Source organism: Simochromis diagramma, unplaced genomic scaffold (genome assembly GCF_900408965.1).
Source record: "Simochromis diagramma unplaced genomic scaffold, fSimDia1.1 OVJJ01000585.1, whole genome shotgun sequence".
In the NCBI taxonomy this organism is placed as follows: Eukaryota; Metazoa; Chordata; class Actinopteri; order Cichliformes; family Cichlidae; genus Simochromis; species Simochromis diagramma.
The window spans coordinates 1,289,749-1,295,178 of NW_024387398.1; the positions used below are offsets into that span (position 1 = coordinate 1,289,749).

The 5,430-nt window shown below is 40.1% G+C and overlaps 1 long non-coding RNA gene across 1 annotated transcript; it reads left to right on the forward strand.

The window, feature by feature from the left end:
- Positions 1–38: 38 nt before the first annotated feature.
- Positions 39–5,310, forward strand: LOC120720475. The gene is made up of 3 exons (XR_005692958.1): positions 39–2,019; positions 2,097–2,158; positions 4,527–5,310. It is a non-coding gene; the product is annotated as an uncharacterized LOC120720475 (long non-coding RNA).
- Positions 5,311–5,430: the final 120 nt, after the last annotated feature.

Genomic DNA, 5,430 nt, shown 5'->3' on the forward strand with positions numbered 1-5,430 from the left:
AACCGAGCCAGGTCAGGGCACGGTACGCCGTGACGTCAAGACGACGTTCTTCCTTGGAAAAAAAAACGCAAACAAACAAAAAACATTAAAAAGCAGCGTGTGAGACTTTTTTTTTTTTTAATCGTGATGGAGGACCAGTATTGCCGATACCTTAAACTTATAAAGGGAGCTTATACAGGGCAGAGCAGTGTGTCATCATTTAAGATAAAAAAAAAAAAAACATTAATTAGCAAATTCTGAATATATTTTAATACCAACTAAATAAATGTGTTTATTACTTCCCAAAATAATTAGTCAACACAATAAAACACACCAAAACCAAGATTTTTGGAATCTGGAACGTAAATGTGTCTGTCTTTAAAGCACTTTTGGTCGATTTCCGTTTTACATAAATAAAAGACACTTGAAAGTCAACAGAAAGGGTTCTTATATTCAGACATATTTCATAGTTCATGTTTGTGGTATGGAGGGAAATATTTACTTGTGCTTCCTGATCTTGCTCTATGTCGTTTGTGGATAATTTGTGATGATTTGTATAGCAATAACAATTTGTTTTTAAGAGTGTCTTATAGAGTAGTTTGTCAGTGCAGCCGTATTTAAAATTAAGTGGTGTGCAAAAGAAGAATGAGAGAAGAGAGTAGAATGAGTATACAACCAGGTAGTGATGGTGTGATAAGGCCCCGGGAGCTTTGCTTCACCAAAGGCAGCGCACACGAAGCGCCGTTTAACAGCTCAAGTGCTGACACCTGCTGGTCATTTGATGTTCAGCAGCCCTGCTGTTATACGTACCAGTGGATCTGTAAACTAGGGATGGATATCGTCACTGACTTTTACAACTGATTCAATTCTGATTCTGAGTAGGATGAAGTTTACACTTTTTCTGTTCCTACCTCTTTATTTCAAATTCCATTATTTACAAGTCAGAATTCAATGTTGAAGGTGGCTGCGCGTGAAAGGAGTGGGACGTTCAGCGACTGCTCGGATTTTGGCAGGGTCTGTCTTCACCTGTCCCCCTGCCAGAATATAGAAAAGTGACGGATGGTGAATGGAACCCGCACTGCTCTGTTTTTACATACAGATGATTTTCCAGTAGCCACTCAAGCACAGTGTGAACATGGATTTGGGGCTCTTGGAGATCCTTGGACAAACACGAAAAGGTTTAGGAAGTCTCTGAGAATGTCATTCACTAGTGCCTGAAAAACTGCTGGTGCATTTATGAATGGGATGACCCAATGGTATATTAAAGGCTGTTTTCCATTCACCGCCCCCCTCTGATGCGGAATGGTAGGGGTTACACGGGTCCAGTTTTGTGAAGATGGTGGCGCTGTGGATGGGTTCAGAGTTTTTTTCCAACCTGAGATGAGATCCAGCACGGATAGCTGTTGGACCAGTGAAGAAGAGATGACCGCACTGGTCTTAAATGCAGCCATGCTGATTGTCACTTAATGAGAAATAGGTCAGTAAGAGTGTCCAAGGTCCTGCCCAGGGGTGGAACTGGGTAAACACAGGAGGAGATGGAAACACAATGGCCGCTCACACAGAACTTAAAAACAAATACTACTGTGGAACACTCCTTAATAGATTTATTGTGACGCCCCGCAGTGGTTGAGGGGATGTGGCTTTTTGTGAATAGGACACTGCCTTTCCATATCACAGGTTTTCTTACCCACACTGTCCTGGACAGTTTTTTCCTGCGATATTTCCGTCTTGTGAGCAGAGACTAAACCCTTATGGGGCTTTCTCGCTGTAATATCTGGCCTAAAGTGATCTGTTGGAGTTGCTAAGAGCCTGAAACCTGGGTCATCGTGAGCCTTTGCCTCTTTGCAAACAAAGAGGACTGAAAATGGAGGGAAAATGACACCATGGTGAACGTTATACTTAAAACTCTTTTAAGTCCTGCATCTGCGTGCAGTCGGGGAATGAGATGAGTGGAAAACTGTCTTCAACATCCGTCTCAGCCATTGAATACTTGGTCACGCCGTTGGACTCACTAGTGGCCCTGCTGTGTTTGAAGCTTTAGTGAGTAACGTCCTGAGAGATTTCATGAACCACTTTGTTTTCGTTTATCTCAATGACTTTCATGTTTTCCATGTCAGAACGTGAGAATCACCTCGTCAGTTCTTCCAGCGCCTGTTGGAGAATCGCCTCTACATTACAAGTGAGATATAAGAGTTTCATATTCAGTCTTTTCTTTCCTGTTTTGTTGTGAAGAAATGCCAGTTGTCAGACATGTTTTTGTAAGAATGTTAGTCCCGTGGCAAAAGGTTGATTTGTGTCTCTTCAATGAGCAATAAGCTCAACTAATAATTTAGGAATTTAGAGGAGAAATATTTGTCTCTGTTTCACGGTAAACAACAGATCCTTTCAAATATGATCCAGTCTTAAATGATATTTTGGAAAAGACAGTCTTTGTAAAAGGCTGCAAATAATCTTTCACTTTGTTTTTTTAAATATTGACTTGTGCATATGCACATGTATATTTTGCCCACATAATTAGCAGTATGTGTAAACTTTTCTCAGTTAATAAATTGTCCTTGATTTATGCAGAAAACTTCTGCTGTGGAAACTGAAATAATTGTTTCTGCTCGAACCTACATTTATTCATGTTGTGATCGTTATTGATGGTTTCAAGTGTTTTGTGGCCAAGAACAGTCAGAAGATTAGTCAGCATATAAACCTTTTTAAGGAAACAGTTACATTTTGGGGGTATTTACTGCATGTAGTGAAGTAAAACTTACTTGCCTCTCCCAATTCGAGTGAATAATTGTGTCGTCGTCTGGTATAATGTAACACAAATATTTGTAGTCAGCCAAAATTCAATTTTATTTACACAGCACCAAATCACAACATCAGTCACCTCAAGGTGCTTTATATTGTACTGTAGACCCTACAATAATACATACAGAGAAAAACCCAACAATCATATGACCCCCTGTGAGCAGCACTTTGGCGACAGTGGGAAGGAAAAACTCCCTTTGAACAGGAAGAGATCACAAACAAAACATTTACAGACCACATTTTAATATCACTGTAATATTTAATTGACACACATATTTCACAAATCACCAGAAAAACTCTCAGTTCATCAAAGTGACTCTGGAAAAGTGTTCCAGGTTAACTCTTTTTTTTTTTTTTTACATCAACTGGTTAGATTTGCTTAAATATTTTACTCTCTGCTTTCCACATGTTGCATATTAATTGTGTTTTTGTAAGGTGACCTTGGGTTTCTGAAAGGCGCCCTTAAATAAAATGTATTATTATTATTATTATTATATGCAGATTTATCAATTTGAGTATGTTGCGTTTTGTTTTGACCAGATTAAAGATCTCGCGGTAAAGGTTGCTATCTTCAGTTCATGCAAATGGGCGTAGATGTTCATGTTATCTTCAGGTAACCATGAAAATGATGCTGATTAAAATATTTGTAATAAAGTTGTTTTCTTCTGCTACCACTGAGCAGCTGCTTGCTCAGTATAATGAAACATCTTTGCAAACACAGTAGAAAAAAATGCATTTTTCTTTCTGAGGTGTCTGTAGTGGAAGTAACACCTTGGATGTCGATTTGCAGGGCCCACAACTCCAATACAAGAAATCTGTTTTGGCTCTTTCCCATTCAGAGTTCAGCTGGAGTCGATGTGGATGAGGGGACTCGCCCAGTCCCAACTACCGTGAAACTGTCCAGGTGTCTTTCCTGCACATATGGATAAGGAGAAACCTGAGTAGCCTTGTAGGTCAAACCTTATCAGTCCCACCTGTTAATGGTAGCTCCCTGTTGATTGGCAGGCTCGCAGGAAAGATTAATGTATAATGGCCAGGGTAGCCTGTAAGAGCTCTTTGCACTAATAAAGAATAACACTCAGACTTTTACTGTTTCTCAAAAGGGTAAAAAGTTAGTGTCCACAATTTAGACTTTAATTGCAAGAAATGTTTTCAAAGCAATTTAGCAGGAGCGCTGCAAAGCAAAATCAAACCAAATAGTAATACTCAAACTAATTAAAAAACTAATTCAATCAACTAAACAATAGATATCTATACAAGTGGGAAGAACCCAGAAACCCGTCCTTCACTGATGTCACATCTTCACACTTTGGTCATTCAGTCACGTTGCTGTCTGATGTCCACCCACACCTCCTCTGTCTTTCTACAGCCTCATCATGTTATTAGAATCACTATTATTCTACTTTCTGATTCATTATACTGGTTAACTTAAACATGTTTGTTATTTATATTCAACATGCCAGTATTGAGCACAATTAACCCTCAGTGAAACACAAGTTATGGTAACTGGTACACATTAGTGTTGGGTTAGACTTCAGTGTCTTTCTACCCCAGGTCGTCATAATATTCAGATCAAACAAACTTAAATGTTAGACAAAGATAACACGAGTAAGCACAAAATGCACTTTCTAAATGAAGGTATTTATTATTAAGGGGGAAAAAGATGTAAACCGACGTGGCCCTGTGTGAAAGAGTGATTGTCCCCTAAACCTAATAACTGGTTGGGCCACCTTTGCCGCCATCAACAGGTATGACATCACTGCCTATCGATCCATCAGTTCTCCTCAGGCTTGGCAGGACCCTCCCACTCGCTGACCTCCGGCCCAGGCTGAGGTGGGTGAGCTGGTGGTGGAAGGGGAGAAAGCTCAGCTCCCCAGCAGCGGCACGGCAGACCACGCCCCCACCACACGGTAATAAAAAACAAATCCGTAACAACATAACTATGGAAAGAAAAAAAATGAACCATGGTTGCTAGCATGGCTTAGTACAGATCGCTTCCAACTAGTGAAGTATGTTATTTTACACAATGGAACTACTTTCACCAGTTCAAAAAAATAAAATGAATCAGAGATCAGTTTAAACTATTGTACTCTACTCACCGATAAACCAACTCCAGCCCTCGGGAGCTACCGTCCCCCAGCTTTTAGATGCATCCTTGTTCCGACACACCTGAACCACATGATTGGCTTGTTACCAGGCCTTTGCCAAACTTGACGGCATGCTGAAGAGGTAATCCAAACATTTGATTCAGCTGTGTTGGAGTAGGGATGCATCTAAAAGCTGGGGGCAGTAGCTCTCGAGGGCTGGAGTTGGACGCCCCTGCTTTAGGTCATGAGCTCAGACAACCTACTAAACTGCTGCAGGGACATTTTTGTTTCCCTTCAAACTTTACACTGAAACAATCCCATGTTTGTTTTTAGGTTTGAATTCAAGAAGTGAATAAAATGTCGTCTTATCACCGTTATGTTGGCTAAATTCCTTCAAACTTTACACTTTTTACTTTCTAAACTTCATTGTGTTCAGTGTTTTTCTAAGAACGAATGCAGCTCAGGCAGACGTTCAAAACCAAAACAAAATTACACTGTATGAGAGTGCTGCTGGGAGTAGCATCTAAACAAACTCAACATGTACAAAATGACTGAGTCAAGTACG